General features: G+C 35.9%; 1 protein-coding gene across 4 annotated transcripts in view; it reads left to right on the forward strand.

Moving 5' to 3' along the window:
• ZBTB20 (zinc finger and BTB domain containing 20) overlaps nucleotides 1–20,728 on the forward strand; it is a 796,445-nt gene that overhangs the window by 432,953 nt on the left and 342,764 nt on the right. The gene's annotated exons all lie outside the window — the stretch shown is intronic.

A 20,728-nucleotide genomic window follows, 5' to 3' on the forward strand; every position in this document is an offset into this window, starting at 1 on the left:
ACAACATTTAAAGTATGAAATGAATTTTAAAATAGAGTATAAGGAAGACGGGTGTGTGTGTGTTTGTGTGTTTTCACTTGAAATGTATCCTGATGTAATATTTATGTAAAAAAGCCAGTTATATAAACCCATCTTTCTCTGGCTTTTTACTTTGGGAACTATATAAAGCTCTAATGCTTTTTGGTTGGCTTTTTTTTTTTTTTTTTTGACAAAGTACATTCAAACCCCAAAGTCTTAATGAAAGAGAAAACATCTAGATGCTACAACAGAGACAGTCAATTCAGGCTTTCTATAGAATTCATCATCTAAAAAAAAGCTTTATTTAAGAACGAATAGTTTCTGTAATTCTTATTTAGAACTTTCTGTCACATTTCTCCCTGGAACACCTTTGGATTCATTGTACTGCCTTTCTTAATGTCTCAAATGTACAATAAGTCTCCTCTCTCTTTCCTTCTCTCGCCTGCTCTCTCTCTCTGTAGCCCGTTCCCACACTGCCCCATTTCTTTCATTGCAGTAACCCCCTTTCTAGCTTAAGTGAGAACACGGTGAGATGTATATGCAATTTATCAGTCCTTCTTCTATTATAATATTTGGTTTCGCTTAACTGACTGATGTCCTCTGGGAACCAGGGATTTGTCTGATAAGGGAGGTTGGAGAGATTTTTTGTTTTGTTTTGTTCTTCCTTTTTAGTTTCTGCCTCTCAAATGGTCATAAAATGGTTATAAAGTAATTGCACAGCACTAGGCACTGTTAGGCATCTCTGAGGAAGAAATTAAGTTCAGGTGTGTGAAGGGTAGTATCAGTGGTGGTAGTTTTGATTGTTTTTAATACAGCCGGAAAGGGTGGGAGGTGGGTGGGAAAAAGGATGGATGCGATCATTAGTGTGTGAGGAGGAACTATTGAAGCATTTGATCTCCTTGTCTGTAGGATCAGCATTATTCTTTAAGATCATACTTTATTTCTGGATATTAAAGCCATAAAAAATTGGCTCATTTGATTTTACTCAAGTTATGAATATGGTTAACATTGTCTTATGTGTTAACTATTGCAATTTAGAATTCCTTGGTATGGAAAAATCTGGTGCACAAGAATAAAAATCACAGGTTTCATTGCCCAAATATGTGGTTCTCTCTTTTAACAACTGGATGATCAAGATTATTGGTATTATCCCATCTCTGTATTTATGATGACCTGTGGAAATCTTTTGTGATCTTAATATGAATAATGACTAAACTAGTATATATATATATATATATATATATATATATATATAAAAATTATTTAATAAATACATTTCCCATTTAGCGTTTTTCTTTTAACAGGATCTATAGCTCAGATAAATTTATTGCAGAGAAATAATAAAAATTGGTCAGAATATTTTAGTCTTTAACTGGGAAACCCATATGCATTTTTCTAAGGGTTCCTCTACATGCACTATATAGTTGAGTTTGGATTCCAATATGCAATTTTACATGTAGGTGCCTTATTGTCAAAAAAAAATAAATAAATAAAACATTTGTACCATGTAAAGTGCATTGTTTATGATATGATTTTAATATGATTAACAGTCTGCACTATGCTTTTTGTAATGTGTAGTTCTGTATATAAGAAGTTATTCTGAGTACCCTAATTTTCAAATGGGCTGCCTAGATTTTAAAGAAAACTTAGAACACAAGAGTGAGAGATATTTGCATTTTATTTGTTGTCAAAAATAGTTGAAAATATCTCATTATAAAAGAAGCAGAGGAAATTCTTCGAACCTTTTCCCTGCCTTCTGTTGTCAGAATGGCTTCCATTTTCATCTTGTTGGGTTTTCATGCTCTCAGAACTGTACTAGGGCAGGACTGACCTTTCAAAGCTCAGTGTGTGCCAATGTAGACATCTCGGCTCTCATTTTCTGTTGTAACCAAGGCCTTGGGAACACATTAGCTGTTTCTCATCTTTCTATTTTTTATTTTTGTAATATGGGATCCAGGCTTAGGACAGGTGGCAGGCCTAAAGCTTTCTGTTCCTTGGACATGCAAGAAAAGAAGCTAGGGAGAATTTTAAACCGTTTCAAATTTTTCATAAGCCTGTCACAACTCTTTCACCCTAGCTTCTCTTTTTATTGCTGTTGGCAGTAGGGATAGATTTTTTTTTTTTAATATGGCAACAAGAACCTCAGTTACTGACTTACCTTTTCAAGCAGAATCACTCCAGTTGTGTCTGGCACATAGTAGTACCGTCATAAATATTTTCCATTTTTCAGTGAGCTGGTAAGGGACCTGCTATGTCCATCCCCTCATAGTGCTGTTGTAGGTAAGTAGTAAGCCATGCAAGAAATAAAGGGTGAGAGGAGATCAGATATAGAACTCCTCAGGCTTTAATAGTGGACTGATCACTTCGTTTTATGAGAAAACTCTTGTTGTCCTTTCTGTCTTTATAAAAGAAGCAAATTTCAGAAGACAATTTTACATCTTTCCTAGTGGTTCCTTTTAGGGGTCAGTGCTGCATAGACTGTTGGCTCATTTAAAAAACATAATTTTTGGCAAGCTACTTTGGTGATCCTCATTAAGTTTCATATGCAAATGTGTTAGGTACTTATGATTGTAGCTATCGAGTATGCTCTTCATGCACTCTGCCACAGGGTCCTTTGAATTTTGGCTTTTCTCACTTTTTCTGGACAATTGTTTTCGGACTTCTTTTGTTTATATAAGTCCTAGGATAGTAACTATAAAAAATTCTATAGATCTTTTCTTTTATATAGTGTTTCATTACTTTTAGCTATGCGAATTCCTGATTTTTCTAAATCAATTTTGGCTTAAAGTAATCATGCTGGCCATTTTCAAGACTTTCATTGTGGTGGTGGTATTGGGGGTGCAGGGTGATCTCTGAGAAAACCACCTGTAGTTTCTAAATATTAAAAGCATTGAAAAGGTTGTCAAATGATTGATAGACTGCTGCCCATTTGACAAGCAATTTTTAAATGCAGATTATATAATATTTAAAGACCTTGTTTCTCCACAGTAGAAGCTTTTTAAATGTTAATTTGGGTTTTGTTTTGTTGTTCTATGACTTTGCATAAAAGATTTTGGATCTAAAAGGCTTCAATTTACTCGTTCCATTTGTCTTACAGGACTTGGAATATAATACTATACATTTATTTATACTTATAAAGGAGGATAAGGCCAATAACTCACAACTCATGAAACCGAGGGGAAATAATCCATAGCTATTCTCCCACCATTGCCACAATATTTATAACAAACAACTAAAAACAAGGAGAAACCAGTTTGTTTTTATTTACAAAATGTTTGATCAAAATTACAGTAAAGTTCAAATGGAGCTGCAAATCCTAGTGGTTTACAATGGTTTGATTTATTTTTTAAAACAGACCATGGATAATTAACCATAAAACATAACTTTCTCAACAGAAGTTACAGTGAATTGCAGAAATGGGCAGCATGTCATTCATAACTGGTTGCAACTGGCTAGAGACCTTAAAATTAAACATGAAGGCAGTTACGAAAGCTACATTCTCAGCGTACAATTTTATTTCCATTCCCAAAGGGAAGCATCCTTTCCTTTTTATATACTACCACTAAGTCTGTATCCCAAAGTGAGGAATAAATGGGTTCTTTTCTATGATTACCATGTTGTCATACATTTATTAAATAAATACCTGGCACTTACCCGTACTTTTTTATTTCAGAATGTTTCATCATTACTAACAGGATATTCCTCATGACACTGCTGTCTGGTTAGTAACTCTCATTATCTCTAAATGGCAGTCCAAAATATTGAGGTGCAAAGAAGTCAAATATATTTTCATGAACCTCAGATAAAATGAGATCCAAAGGCTGTGGTGAGTCTTTGGGTCTAAATTTTAACAATACTAAATGTTGACAGAACATATTTTGACATTGGTAAAGGATAAATCTTTAATATTCTATTTGTTCATTTGAAATACCAGCATTTAGAAGAATAAGAAACATGATCTCCAGAACCTATTATCACAGATTTTCGCAAATATTTTAGAATGACTCTGCTAAACAAGATGGAAGTATTCAAAGAACTTGTTTCGTTCTCCAGAGAGATAAATTTCCAAAGGAGATTCCTGAGTGGACAGAAAGGGTGATAGGGTAAAGTTGGGCACTGATGCTTGTGTGGAACATTGCGTGTTTTGACAAAACTCAAGACACTCCAAACACATTTTGTGATACTTTGAACTACACATTAGTATTCTGTGGTATTCTGTAAATTTGAAATACATTTGCTTCATTTGGATGAATCTTAAAATCAGACATGATTGCTGTTATACTAACCAACAAGCAAAAAGGGAAAATACCCCTTAGAGACATGAATAAGGCTATCCTATTTTACCAGTTAAGTAAAAGGACCAAGACCAGGGCTATAAGTAAGCATAGGTTTGAAGTTTTATCTATATGTCTTTTAATGAAAATTTGTAAAGTTTGTAGTGTTTCAAAAAGATTGATATTGTGGCCTTCTAGAGTTTTTGATTTTTCAGTGACTGGGAGAACAGTGCAGATCAAGACTGAGGTTGTATGGATAAAGCATCATCCAATCAGAGCTTGAAACAGCTGACTTTGCTAGAGGTTGACCTGCATTGAAATGCACTGGCAAATATACTGGAGAGGGAGGAGGAGGGAAAGGGTGACTTGCCTGGCATCTAACTGTGTTCTGCCTGGCTCCAGCTAAGCCTATTTAGTCATGAACATCATACTCATCCAAACCGTTAAAAGTTACTCTCTTGATTTCACTTTATATGAATGTGCATAAAATGAGGGAAATAATCTCTTGGGGTAATAAAGAGACTTTCCATATCCATTGTGCATAATCCATAATTGTCACTGTGTTGTTGTTTCTGATTCTGTTGCACGTCTATGTCTGTCTCTCTGAGCATATCCATCCCACCAGTGAAGGCCAGGACCCTTCAGGATTGTAGCTCTCCCTCCCTCCCCACTACCATGCTTTACTTGCTATGCTGCCCCAAAAGAAACCATATTAGTGTAAGCCTCAGGAGCTCAAGGGATGGGCTTGTTAACTTTAATTTGTCGCTCCTTTTACATTTATCACAAAATGATCTCATCACAAAAAGGCCTGAATTTCACGCTTTTACTGGCTTGCAAACAAGCCAGTTCCTCCCCTATTTTTATCCAACACGGAAAAAGCTCTTTATGTTTCTATGATCAGATAAAATCTGTATTGACGTTTCTTTTCCTGTGGGTGTATTTTCCTTCTAGGTATGTAGATTTAAACTATCATCAGGTCAATGCTGCGTGTTTGCAGTTTCTCTGTTTCAGCAAATGAAAAGCTCCTTGGGAAAGGAGAACACATCTTTTCCACTAATGAATAAATATTTATTTTCATTTTAAAATGATACATGCTCATTAAAAATAATTTAGAAAAACACATAAAAGTAAAATGAAGAAAAATTAAAGTAATTATTTCTATAATTTAAATATAATCATTAATAACCATTTGATATATTTCCTTACTCTCATTTTCCCCTGAGGATATATTTTTAAAACATGATGTTATCATACTTTCTATGTAATTTTGTGTCCTGCTTTCAAAATTTAACCTAAGAAATATGTAATTACATAGGGCTTATAAACATTTAAAATAAATATGTAATATTCCTGAAGAGGAACAGCTCATTTAACCTAAATGCCCAACAAGAGCATTATTATTATTATTTATTTTTTATATCTCCACAATACCTTGCATAAACAGTAAATTCAACAAATAATAAACAAATAAAAGTTCAAATCACTATCTGTTTTTAAATTTTTTATGATAAAAATCTTAAATTCATGAATATAGACAGATTGATGAATTCCCATGTACTCACCACGAGCTTGCACAGTGACTAACTGATGGCCTGTCATTTTCTCACTATATCGCCATGTTGTTTTGGAGCAAACCCCAGACATTATAGCATTTAGTACATCATTATTTCAGATGCATCACGATATTTTTTACATGTTAATGTTGAAAACTATTCAGATAAATAGTTCTTATTATTGCATATAGTAGTATTTTTCTTCATAGTATCCTGACATCATATTTTCTAATATGTAACACTTTATTGTAAAATCTCATCAGTGAGTTTCCTAATATTCTTAAACACATCTGTAAGCCCGAGGGCAATTTGGCTGCCTAGAGAAATATTTCACAGATTTGGCTAGGTTTCTTGGGAGAACTATTTTTCTTTTGGTACTTTTTTTACTTGACTCAACTTTAGGATGATAATTTGCATGCCAGATTTATACAGCATTAATTATACTCATTATTGGGTTTAAGCATGTGTTGAATACAATTCCTTACCTGAGGTGAAAGGAAAGCATAGTCCCCTGACTACTTAGAACTCCAGTCTGGCTGCAGCCAACCAATACCAGGTAAATACGGCAAATCAACTTAAATCAAATGTAACAGTGGCTTTAAAAGTTTATAAGTTTTAATTAAGGTTATTGGCAGATATGGAAAAAAATCATGTGATGGGTATGTGAGGCATTTAGAAATCTGTAAAAGGGGGAATTATATAATAAAAGTCTGAATCATATTTTTAAAAGCACCATGCTTGGGGGAAAGAAATTATGCGTTGTATAACAAAGGTGTTCTCTGTGCCTGTATTATTGCTCTAGTTTATTCTAAAAATATTTTAGAGAACCTCTATGATCCAGCTTTCTATGGCTAGCCTAGATGCTTTACACACACAGTTCCACAAATGAGGAATGCTCTGTACAAATCAGGTTGTCTGTAGAGAATCTGTATCTGGAGTCTTGTGCTGTCGCACTGTCTTTGAACCGTAGGTCAGTGACTATTCAGCAGTGATGGGCTGTCCAACAAGTGTATTACACTCATCAGAAATTCAAGATGTAACTATGCAACATACTGCATCAGTATAAACTGAATTTATGTGTTACTCAGATCTATTTAATCTTAGAAGCACATTTTCCATTGGCCTCGAAAGTGAGTAGCTAGAATATTGATGTGCCTAACGGTTGGGGAAGAAAAAAAGTTTCTCCACAACACTAAATCTCTAGAAAAATATGAGGGTTTACAATATGGACATATACAAAATATTTTCAGCCAAAACTGGTAGAGCAAAGCACATGGAAAAGAAAGAGAAAAATCATAACATTAGCAATAAACAATCCCAAGCAAACAGAGAGCATCTGTAACATTTGTCAGATTAGATGGTGTAAACAATACAAACTCTTTTTTTCTTTCCATTTCTTCTTCTCCTCTGAATCTTCTGATAATTTCTGTTTCTCCTTTACTCTGAGCCTGTCATCATCATCATTAAAATATCAGAAAAGGTTAGAAATATATCTGATGGCTTGGCTAAGGCAGGTGTCATAAGAAAAGACAGGTAGGAACTAGCCATTTTACTATTTTAAAGCTGCAAGTCTTCTTCACTTCTTTCAGCATCCTGTTCCTACATGTGGTAGTAGATTATGTGTCTCATAACACATAAACCTAGAATATAAACTGCCTTTTAAAAAGACCCATAAGTTTACCCATGGTTCTTTCTAGCTTATGTATTACATATTTCACCCAAGTGAACCATCAGTGCCTCATCATTCTAATAGGCTGTAATAACAATAATTATTATTAATGATAGCTTTTGCTTCATGGTGTATGTACACCTATACATTTTCCTCTTGCTTCATGTTTCCTTATCCTTGGCCTCTTTGGCTCTTGGTGCTGGTTCAATTGTTGTTACATTTGTGACCTCATTTATCCTCAAGCTATAAGACATTTATTAGAATAAACTAGTACAATACACCCTCCACCTTCTTCTCCCCAGTTAAGCTCAGGATTGTGGTTAGATGACTCTGCTTACATAAGGCAGGGAATCCTTTGCAATACCCTCACCAAACAAGATTTTTATTTTAGACCTAACGATACTAATAGATGTCACAAAAGAAAGATAAGTGGTTTGTTCAGATCATCAGATCCCTGTTTAATGAAGCTGGCAAATTTTCTGAATAAACTTTATTGGATGCATAACACAGGATCATGCACAACTGCCATAGGATGGGATTTATGACATTCCTTAATGAGGTAACTTTGGTAATTCTGCTCTACTTAGGGTGGTGAGGAAAGGATAAAAACCCCACTCAAGACAAAAATATTCAAGAAAGTCATTCTCTAGTCAGCTCATTCCTTTCGTGTTGGAAGTGTTAAAGAGCGAAATCTTATTTTTTTCCTCCTCTTACCCAGAGAATACTTTTTTTTTACCTAGAATCTGTGATATGAAGAATATGCTTTGTAGATGATCTTACTGTATGTGGATTGCTGCATGGGAAACCACGCTAGACTCCATAGAGAACTGGTTCTCTATGTTCTGTCCTCTTCCATGAAAACACTTCTAACCATACTGGTGATGTATACATTTTGGTCAAAAGTAATTTTCTTTCTGGGTATTTGATGGCCACTCTGTGAATTAACCTAATGTATTTGTGGTATGGAAATCTGTAACCTCTCAATACTAAGTTTAAAGGCTCTTATAATTAATTACTGAAAGGCACTTTAGCCCTTAACTATTTCTCTCTTTGGAGAAACAAGTTGATTGGTTAATCATGTCTTTGTTTATTTTTATTGTTGTTGCTTTACACATTGCACATAAAACAGGAAGGAGGAAATGCTGTTTGTAAGAGGTAATTACAATGGCAAAATTGTATTTTCTCTAACTGTTCTTATTTTCTCATGTCTGATTATATCAAGACCTGCACTCTTGAAGTGTGTTTTAGTTTTGCTAAGAAAATGATAAGAGGAGAAGAATAAATCCAGCTCTATAAAGTGATGTCAAACACAACTTGACACAATTACAAATTTCTTTTTTTTGACTTTTATTTTAGATTCAGAGGATACATGCGCAGGCTTGTTACCTAGGTATATTGCGTGATGCTGAGGTTTGGGGTATGAATTATCCCATCACCCAAATACTGAGCATGTACTGAACAGTTAGTTTTTCAACCCTTGCCCTCCTCTCTTCCACACCTCTCTAGTAATTCCCAGTGTCTATTGTTGCCATCTTTATGTCCGTAAGTACCCATTTAATCAAACCCTGTTCTTCTACTTTGGGAACCTTATCTTTTTTTGTTTTTGTTTGTTTTTGTTTTTGTTGTTGTTGTTGTTGTTGTTGTTTTGACATGGAGTCTCACTCTGTGACCTGGGCTGGATTGCAGTGGTGCAATCTTGGCTCACTGCGACTTCTGCCTCCCAGGTTCAAGTGATTCTCATGCCTCAGCCTCCCAAGTAGCTGGGATTACAGATGCAGGCCACCATGCCCAGCTAATTTTGGTATTTTAGTAGAGACGGGGTTTCACCATGTTGCCCAGGCTGGTCTCAAACTCCTGGCCTCAAGTAATCCACCCAATTTGACCTCCCAAAGTGGTGGGATTATAGGCATGAGCCACCACACCCGACCACTGGGAAGACCGTGGTTTCTGGTCATATCTTTTGATAATAAGGATCCAGAGCAAAGAAGAAACAGAAACTGCTTTTAAGACCTTTGGCGATCCAAACTGTTAGGAGGATCTCACAGGCCTAGCAGACTCTTAAGATCCTCTATTACTTCTTGGATGACGTGTCCAGCCCTTTGTAGAATCAGAACTCTCTCAATTTTCTTTAGATCAAATAAAACCCAAGGGGCTAAGTGGATTTCCAGGTCATTCATTTTTTCAATAAACATATATTTGTTTATTTGTTATTATTTCAACAAACTATGTGACAGGTAAACATGAACTCACTTTTTTTTTTACCTTCCAACTCCTTTTATTTACTTACTTATTTATTTTCCTTTAAGCAAAGAAATCTCCTTATGGATTGTTAAGGGCCCTGTGCATATTTGCATGTAGCCAAAGATTCAGTCTCTTGCAGGAACTCCGGTTGTCAACTGGTGATCTTGCCTTTGTCTTTTCTCATAGTTCTGCCTGTGGCGCCTGTCACTAGCAGTCAAATAAGGACGATTTTACCATTCTCTCCTGCTGCTCTAATTTTTTTTAGTGCCGGTACATGAATTTGTTATTCTTTATAATTCCCTTTGAAGTTGGAAATCCAAGGGGAATCTAAAACCGACCAGATGTTTCTGCTGCTGGAAAGGAAGGAGAGTAAGGATTAAGTTTAACAAAAACTTGGTCTCAAGGAAAAAAAAAAATCATTTCAGCTGGAAATCATCTTTAAATGCATTCATTTGCTACGTATCTGTTAGTTAATTTACATTTACTGGTCCTTTGTAGGCAATATTCTCTATCAGTGTACTCTGGGGAAAAAATCATACATTTTGTGAACAAATAGACCCATGCTGTGGTTTGCTCAGGCCCATTTCCCTTATGGAGTTTTAGTTCTATTACTCTGCATATTTTTCACACATGCCTTACCGTGAAGTTATTCTGTTGTTGCTGTTATTGCTGTTGTTGTTGTTGAGGGATCACTATCACGTCACATAAAGTTTGGAGGCCAGTTCTGCAAACTGATCCAAAAGGGTGAGGTCAATGCAGCCTGCGGTTAGGGAGGGAAGGAAGGAAGCTCTGCCAAACTGCTTAGCCTTTATGGAGAACTTCATTCTCGTTAGAGATGTAGATCAAAACAAGAACAAGAGTGATGAAGACCTTCAGGGGAAATAAAGAGAAAGTCTTGTGGTCTTTCAGGGATTCAGATGACGTTGCAGACAGTGAATAAACAGATCTGGGAGAAAGGTATATTAGAAAACAAAAGAGAAAGGGGTATCTGTTAGGCACATTTATAGGACCTTTCAGAATGGGTGCCCAAGGCTTCAGGCTCCAATACACAAAGGAAAGAATAATTAAAAAATAAAATTAGAGAAGAGTCTTAAAAATCAATCAGAATGTTTTGGTGATTTGCTTAATACTTCACAAAAGCATTGGATTGAAGAAACGGATATTGTATTTGCTTGTTTCCTACACAGCATCTCTCACACTATCCTCCTCTGTTGCTCTCTGGATTTCCCAGGCTTCCCTAGGTTTTCAGAAGGATGGAAAATCCTATGAATAACTGCTTCTCCCTCCTTACCTTGCTCAGTGGATTAAACATTTGGAAATATTTCTCACACCTCACCATCACAAGGGATGAATACTCACCACTCAGAGTTTCTATTACCCTACCCTATCTTATTTTTAAATAGAAAGTCTGAGTCCTCAGTAATTATATTAAGCTTCTTAAGCTGCACATATCAATTGCATATACCATTTTAAGCATTTTTTCAGTCTTTTTAAAGAGAGAGTAGAGAAAAAGACAGAGAGAAATCACTTAGCAGCTGATTCACTTATTTTAAGCAGCTTTCTTCATTTTAAAATATAAAAAATTCAGGTCCTAGAACATTGGGTGATTTGAATGTTCTATAAAGATTTGAAAAAAAGATTTTCTTTTAAAAAAATTATATGTTCTACATTCAGGGACCTGGATTTTCAATTTAGTTCTTAAAAAAAAATAGGTTGATGAAGTAAAGGAGTTTTCAGTCTAAACACTTTTCTGCTTCCTTTTCGTTTATTTATTATTATTATTACTGTTCTCTTTTGTCAAAGCATATGGTATGAAAAGCATTTATGTTGGTCTCACTACTGACAGAGCTTAACCTAATAATTCAAGACTTGGAACTTGGTGGTTCAATAAAGGAAACACTGTTTGAGGTATTTTCCATTCAAACTAGCATCAAAAGTTTTTAATTAACACCATCAGAAATTAATGGACTGAATGAATGCAAGACAGGGTTCCTACATACCCCTTTACGGGGAACAAGACAGCAAGTGGGATCCATTGTGTATGTTTGTATTTTATAATGTATTTTTATTTACTTATTGAAGCAGAGTCCCAGCTGCACATTGCGTAGCAGAGCTACAAGAGTGAAACCTGTGGAGGGCTGCTTCACTCCAGCAGTTTCTTTTGCTCACTGATTGTTGTCCTGAGTTCTTTGTGATTGTAATTGGTTAGAAAGTTTGAAATTAGCAAGTCCTTGTCAGCTCATGAAAGCTTTGAAATCATGAGGCTTGATACAGCTATCAAGCCTGCTGATGCCTAATCACTTTTCGGGCTAAGAACCTCCAGAGCGGTGAACATTCTCAGTCCCCAGGCTTTACCTCAATCACCAATTCACCACCCTCTGGAGCTCCTTGTCTTGGATGGTGGCTTTGTTTGGGGCCCTTTCTTTTCCATCACTGAAGCCTACTGCGGGATGAACAGATTTTGGACTGAGTAATGGGGATGGGGGTTGTTAGGAAATGAGAGCAAATGGGAAAACAGAATGATGTAGAGGATCAAGGGACTAGGGAGGAAGGAAAAGGGGTAGAAAGAGCATAAAAGAAAAAGGAAGCAGGATATAAGATGCAAAGAGCTTTGTAAATATTGACATTTGGATTCTGTGCAACTGGATTTGGTATCTCAGGATAGAACTCACTGATAGAGCCTAAATGGTCCCCAGGGCTCTTTATTTTTTCAGACCTTTTTTTAAAAGACTTGCCCACTCATTGTCAAAGGGGAGACACGTGTGTTCACATTAGAGACCATAACCTACCTATCACTGCCACCAGCCCATTTGTGGGGATTAGGAATACAATATTTTCCTTTATACATTATACTAGAGGAATGAGGGGTTTAACTCCTCTCCTGTAACCATAAAAGTATCCATGGTTTATCCTTATGCTCTGAGTCCCCAAACCAGTTTTCTCTGGAAAACTCTTTCACAGCCCTGTGAATTTTTAAATAACCTCCCCTTCATCCTTGTAGCAATGCAGGAGCTGCTCAGGCAGGGTTAACTAAAGTAGATAAATATTGTCAGCAATGATGAAATGTTTACAAATGCTTAAAGGTCTTAATAACTTTCTGTGTATCTAACCCATTTATGTTCAAAGACCTCAATCTTCATACATTTAGGTGCAACTCCTAACCTTTCCCAATTTCTCCTATATTTTAATAAAAACAAAAATAAATACAAACCAGATACAACAACAACGGAAATCTTAATGCCATGAATTCAGAATGTCAGAAAAATTTTCAATAGGCCCCATTATGGCAAAATGCTGCAAAAATGCATCAGCATTTTGGGAAAAGCTCCCTAAAGTAGTTCAACCATTTATTCCCTGAAATATGGGAAGATGAATACATATTAGACTCCAAGAAGAAAATAATAGGTGAATGAATGTCAGGGTTTTCATAAGCACTGCTAAAAATCTGATCTTCACATCATAGCAAGAGAATCGGTTAAGCCTATTAGCAACACATCTTTTTTCTATTTCTTAGCTGGACAGTGTAGGATTTACTGTCCCAAAGTCTGACTTCTTACAGGAGTCAGAGGAGACACCTTGTGTGGAATATAATTTAGTAAAGAAGATGCGGCATAACCTTCCCCAGACCATCCTTTAAAGGATGCAATATCAGACTCCACAGTATGTTATACACCACTTCCCCCAACCCCAAGTCTTTACAGGCTTCTATAGTAGATATGTCTGTCGAAATCCTGTCATAGTCCCTCAGATATGTCAGGCAACACTGTAATGGTCCTTTCAGCTGCACCTGAAGCCGTTCTCTGCTAACCCAGACTCCCACCTCAAGTATGCTTTTCCCTCTGCCCCAGGACATTTTTCAATGCTGGGAGATCTAAAAAAGTCTAGACAGGATTGGCAGAGTGAGGCTTAGAAGAGTGGAACTTAGTACCCTGGGGGAAACCCCCAACCAAAGGAGGACTAGAGCTGCAAAAAGAAATGTTCCAGCCTTTGTTTCTTTCTGATGTCTACTCTGGAGCCATTTTGTACAAATCTCAGAGATCCTAGCCAATCCTTATTACAGCTAGTGCTCGACTTATGACCACGATTGGGACCGACAGAGCGGTCGTAACACGATTTGGTCGTAAGTTGAGTAGGCTATATGTACAGTTGAAATGGTGCCCGCGGAGATGGTAGTGCTGCCGGAAGCTGGTCCGCACTGTCGTACGCCCAATTGGGCAACGTTTGCGCTGCCAGACGCGGAGCAGTCGTGGCTAGCGATTGTGGTCGTAAAGTCGAATGGTTGTAAATTGCATAGGTCGTAAGTCAATCAATACCTGTATTATCTTGCCCTCTGAGATTACCTGCCAAGCTACTGCCTGTACCCCAGCCTTTGGAGAGAACCTAAAATGAGCCAGGTACCCAGGTTGGTTTGTTTGTATTAATCAATTTGCAGCAACTTCATCACTATTGTTGACTGCCCCTGTGAATTATTGCCTACTCTTAGCCTTATTCCCAAAGCTAGATAGAATCTCAATTGCTCACCTCAGTATATTATAACACATGAAGGGAGAGACATTGTTTTATTCACTTGTGGCCTCCGGAATCTAGTGCTGCCCAGGCACATAGTTGGTGCTCAGTTAATGTTTGTTGAATGAATTAATAAAGGCATAGTTTATACCAATAAATTTTGCCAATAATAAGAGATACTAGTTTGTTTCAATCAAGTGTGAAATTTGTTACAACAAATTTGTTACTAGTAAATTTCTGTAAGTGTGTGTGTGTGTGTGTGTGTGTGTGTGTGTATATATATATATATATATATATTTTTTTTTTTTTTTGAGACTGTTTCTCACTCTATCACCCAGGCTGGAGCACAGTGGCACAATCTCAGCTGATTGCAACTTCTGCCTCCAAGGTTCAAGGGATTCTCCTGCCTCAGCCTCTTAAATAGCTGGGATTACAGCCATATGCCACCATGCCCACCTAATTTTTATATTTTTAGCAGAGACGTGGTTTCTTCATGTTGGCCAGGCTGGTCTTGAACTCCTGATCCCCAAGTGATCCACCCACCTCAGCCTCCCAAGTGCTAGGATTACAGGCATAAGCCACCATGCCTGACCTGAAGTATAGGTTTATGGTTTACTCTTTTAAAAATTTAATTAAAACAAACACAAGATTATTCTGATGATAAAGTCACACTTCTACACTTATGTTTTCTAATATGTTTTATTACGTGTGAGAAAACAGGTGATGTTTCAGTTCGTACTCCAAAAAACTGCAAATAACCCTTGGTTAAACCCATGGGAATGTGTTAGAATCTAAATATCTCACTTGTACATCAAGGTTGGGGGGAAATGTTGAGAACTTCAGAGTCCTACTGTTAGAATGGTTGCAGACCATTTGAAGTATCTGATCAAGGTCATCAGGCTTTTAAGTGACTCTTTTTGGGGGGATATTTGTTACTGTGATTGCATGAAGCCAGCCTAGAACAAGAGCTAGTGAAATCCTGCTGGTGCCTGTTTCCTAGGCAGAAATGTAAGACCCATTCTATCCATACAGCACTGGGGACGAGTCCATCTTTTGTGAGACAGATTAGTAAGGCTCCAGAACACAAATGACAATAGAATGGAAAGTTCAGAACTCTCCTTCTGTACCTCAGTGTCCAAGATATGGATATGTAAAGATTTTTTTCTGGGGTATGGTGACCAAGATGATCACTTTAACATCATAAGCCTAATTCTTTTTAATCAAATGTCCCAGTCTGGACTGAAGAAACTCAAGGCTGAGAAATAGTCCAGCAAAAGGTACCATAATTTTCCAAGTAGTTTACTTTGGCTCCAGCTAAGTGCAAGAAAACATGATAGTGCATGTTAACTATATTTCTCTCTGAAATAAAGAAATCCTACTTTTAGAAAAGTTTATCAAACGTTTAATCTAGAAAGATAAACTATTGACAACTATAGAATTTGTCCCCCTGAAAAATACCTAAAGTCACTGCTCATTTCATGTTTACTAACATTTCATTAGTTGAAGCAAGTCACTTAACCAAGCTCAAAGCAAGAGACCAAGATATATATTTCATCTCCCACATTAACACATACTCTACTGAGAGTTACTTTAAAGTCATCTGGTAAAGTTCATGCGTGTAAAGTTCTAATATAGAGAGGGAATGAAGAATTAGAGAAAATAATTCAGTCTATCACATATATTATTGGTTTGGACTAAGAAAAAAATGGCTTGAATAAACAACTTAAGGAGCCTAATGAGGTATAAGGGACTTTCGTGTTAATGGTTGATACCACATTTATAATCACAGTCTCTCTAATCACCTCAGGGGCTTTTATCATAGATTGCTTTTGAATTCATCAATTACAGTAAACACTGAATAGAAAATAAGGGTCAGATAAAACACAGTAGGTTATAGATAAAGAGCTTGGATTATATTCCAGCTCTATCTCTGAGGGTGAAATTTCACACATTTCTACTGATTTTTCCCCCCTCAGTATTATGATCTCAAAATAGGAATATTACTCTTTTTTATTTTTTCTTACTATAGAAAGCACACAAAGGCAGTGTAGAATTCTGTGTATAGCATAAACTACAAGAGGACAATTAAAATCACCCACAATCACATGGAAATAATTTATTTTCAAACTTTGAGGATATACCTTTCTAATCATTCTTTTTCTCCTGTGCATATGTACTCTTATTGTGTTTAGTAAAACACTGTGAACACTGTTCCTACTTTGTCTGTTAAACTTGTGTTGTGAGTAACATTCTATGCCTTTAAATAATCTTCAGTGTCATTTTAGTGAAGATTTATTCCACATTCACTATTCTTTTTTTGTGAAAATTAAGTCAAATGTCATAAAGTCTTTAAAAAGCAGAATATACTGTGAAAATAAAGGTATTATTATTATTATAGAATTTTAGAGATTGAAGAAAAAAGAGAAAGTGACTAACATTTAATGAAGACCTACTCCGTGCCATGCCATTTGCTTAGAATTTTGTTTAAGCCATTTCATTAATAACCTTTCAAGCTAATGAAGCAGTATAGCATGATGGTTAAACTCTGTGGGCTGTAGGTTGTCAAGTTTAGCTGCACAGCTGCTAACTAGCTTTATGACTTTTCAAATGTTTATCTTCTTTTTGGCTTAAGTTTCTCTGTTAAAAAGTGGCAATGATAATAATAGCACTCTCCTCCAAAAGATTGTTGTAGGATTAAATGATTGGATATGTACAAAATGTTAGGAACAGTAGTATTCCATAAAAGTTAGCTATTATTTGCTACGTTTCCCACTACTCCATAAACCCTTCTATTAAAATACAAATCCACATTGATTTTGACTACTGTGGTATAGACATGGGTTCTAAGAAGAGGAAGTGTAAAATAAATGGAAAAGGCCAATGACTTTACATTTTTTAATCCTGGCTCCCAGCCTTCTTATAATTTTGCCTCTCGGAATTTAGTTAAAATTTACAGGCCAGGCACAGTGGCTCACGTCTGTAATCCCAGCACTTTGTGAGGCCGAGGCAGCAGATCACCTGAGGTCAGCAGTTTGAGACCAGCCTGGCCAACATGGCAAAACCCCGACTCTACTAAAAATACAAAAATTAGCCAGGTGTTGTGGCATATGCCTATAGTCCCAACTACTTGGGAGGCTAAGGCAGAAGAATCGCTTGAACCCAGGAGACGGAGGTTGCAGTGAGCCAAGATCGCACCACTGCATTCCAGCCTGGGTGATGGAGCAAGACTCCATCACAAAAAAATATATATATAAATATATATACACTCAGTTATGTTTTTATTTAAAATGAGTAAATACTAACAATCTAAGGGTTTTTAAATGAGAAGTTAAATGAGATAATATATGTTTAGCGTCTACCATCTTTTTTTGTTTGTAAAAGCTTAGATAAAGTCATACATATGATGCAATGATTCTGCAACGTTTACCTGGAAACTACTGACTTTGAAGTTACTCACCTCAAATCTTTAAATATATATTGTTTAAAAGCACAGGTAAAATGATACCTATATCTTCAATGTAGAGGTGAAGGCAGTGTTAACAAGATCCTATAGTTGACTGAAGAGTTGGTTACAGCAAAGCTCTTCATTGCCCTTAAATTTTCTCTCTCGTTAATACAGTAGGATCAATTTTAAGTGCATTTTATGCGTGCATTTCAAAATTCTTATTTTAAAAAAGAATGGAAACAGTTTTCAGAGTGATGCTGATATTGGTTGATGATGCCAAGGCACCAATGGAGAGTGTATTTTTTAAATTGAATATGTTCTTATTTTCTTGTTTGTTGATTTTTAAAGTCAATCCAAATGTGAAGGGGAAAAATATCAAAATTTGCCAATTTGAAAAGAACAAAACCAGCTAAACCTTCTTTTAAAATTTCTAAGCTATTATGAAAATATTACAGACAAAAGATTATACATGAAAGATTTTTTTTATAAAGAATCAGATTGCTTTGCCTTTCTTTAGTCATTTCAAAAATCTTTGTCAGATATGAAAAAGAAATATACTCAAAATGAAGAGTAAATATAATTAAAATGGTTCCTTGCCTTGACATATAAGCTTCTTATGGGCAAAAATTTGTATGAGGTTAATATTGTAAAACTTGGATTTAAAAGAAAGAATAAGAAATAATAGACAGAGAGAGGAAGGGGAGAGGAAGAAGTTTGATTTTTATAAGAGCAAACAGAAAATGATAGAAAATGAAATGACGTTAAATCATTAGCTGCTTTTAATAAGACAGTTTTATATATATATATATATTTTTTTTTCAATTTTCCAGTATTTTTCATGTGCCCAACACACAGTCATCTCTTTTTAATAGTTAACCAAATGAATGATATTGTCTGGGCCAGCAGCCCCTAACCATTTTGGCACCAGGGACTGGTTTCATGGAAGACAATGTTTCCATGCACTGGAGGTGTGGGGATGGTTTCAGATGAAACTGTTCTACCTCAGATCATCAGGCATTAGCTTCTCATAAGGAGGACGCAGCCTCAATCCCTTGCATGCACAGTTCACAACAGGGTTTGTGCTCCAATGAGAATCTAATGCTGCTGATGATCTGTTAGAGCTCTGGCAGTCATGTTTGCTTGCCCACTGTTCATCTCCTCCTGTACAGCTAAGTTCCTAGCAGGTACCAGTGCCTGAAGCCCACGGGTTGGGGACCACTGGTCAAGGCCACATTAGTTTATTGTAGGTGCAATGTTTCTGGTAACAGAAATAAATAATTCAGTTGATTCATCATCAAGACCAAATATATATATATATACTAAAGACCTACTTTAAATTCATTTTTTAGCAGGTAGTATGATGTTGTGGTTAAGAATTTACATATTTGAAGACTTACCAGCTGATGACTTAGGTGAGCCTCTGGTTCCTCCTGTATAAAAACTTGGGATTATAAAAATCACCTAGTTCAGACAATTAGAGGGAGAATGAGATAATGCCATAATGCACTTGGCTAGGTTTCTAGCATGTAGTAAGTTCTCACTACATTTTATATATTAGTACATTATATCATTTATAATATGGATAAATATAAGTATTACCTGATGGAGTTGTTATGAAAGTTAATACACATGATTTCAGTGGTACCTAGGACATCTAAAAGTTCAACAGCATATTGAACATTTGGAAAGACAAGACAAAAAAGATTCATATTCACAATTTTTCTGAAAAAAAAATCTAATTGGAAAAAGGGATTCTATTTATTAAGAGATAAAAATCAATAATAGTGAACTTAATGTTTATAAAACATTTACCTTCCATTGAGCTCGAACATATATTATCCCATTTAACCCTCACAATAACTACATGAAATTGCTGTTATTATTACTATTTTATACAGAAGGAAACTGAGGCACAGCAAAGTTAAGCACTACTGATTTGTGGCAGTAAACCCTTATATTAGACAAAAAGTGCCTCAGTTTTTAACTACTGTGTTATTCAAAGCAGATGGTGTGCAAATGAATGTGTAAGTGTTGAGAAGATAAAATGAATGCTGCAAGCTGATCAGTCAGGGAAGAGGATCAGAAGTAAGGAAGATGGGGCCTTTAGGAACCAAAATGTTCATCCTGTAACAGATTCTGGCTTCCTATGTTTGAATCCTGACTCCTCTACTTGCTGACTGTGTGATCTTGGGCAAGTTTCTAATCTCTCTGTGCCCCTATTTCCTTACCAATAAAACTGGAGTAATAACAGTACTAGCTGGTAGAGTCATTTTGAAGACTTAGTGAGTTAACACATATGATTACAACGGCACCTAGTACATCTAAGAGTTAAATAAATGTTAGTTAATATTAATATTATTGTTATTGTTATTGGTGACTGAAATACTTTGAATTAGTTTTTCTCTTACTGAGTTAGCATTTAGAATTTTAAGCAAAGTGAATATGTGAAAGGTATCTATCATTAGAACACTAAAGCATAGTTTTTCTACTTTCGGCCCAAGAACTTTGCTGTAGTCTAATATGATGGGAAAAGAAAAGATTCAATTGAGAGTACTCCATTGTATATTTAGGTGAAATAAATTCAGTAACAGAATATGTTTGTAGCCCTATATGATTCTTTTCTCTTTATGCCCACCCATTGATATTTCTGTTAGCCTCCTTAAGAAAAAAGTAACGCCAAATAAAATATCATTGTTATTTTACTTCTTCTGGACACATAAAGAAATACTATTTTTAAAGATATGCACACAAAAACTTTAAAACAGAATGTTGGGAATGCTAACCCTACAGCTCACACTGTCATGTTTGGTCCATTCCACAAACAGAATAGTAGTGTGCTTAGTAGCTAAAGTATATAGAAATCCCCCCAAAAAAAGTACAGTAACCTATCCATGAGAAAAATATGATAATATTCATTGACAGGGCAACTATAAGGAGCAGTTATCCCAAGCTGTGTCTTTCAGACAATGCTGTCAGTTTTTCCACTTTGATGAGTACAGCTGGGCTTGTGATGCAAGGGCAA

Source organism: Sapajus apella, unplaced genomic scaffold, assembly GCF_009761245.1.
Source record: "Sapajus apella isolate SASKATOON/1434 unplaced genomic scaffold, GSC_monkey_1.0 scaffold40, whole genome shotgun sequence".
Lineage (NCBI taxonomy): Eukaryota > Metazoa > Chordata > Mammalia > Primates > Cebidae > Sapajus > Sapajus apella.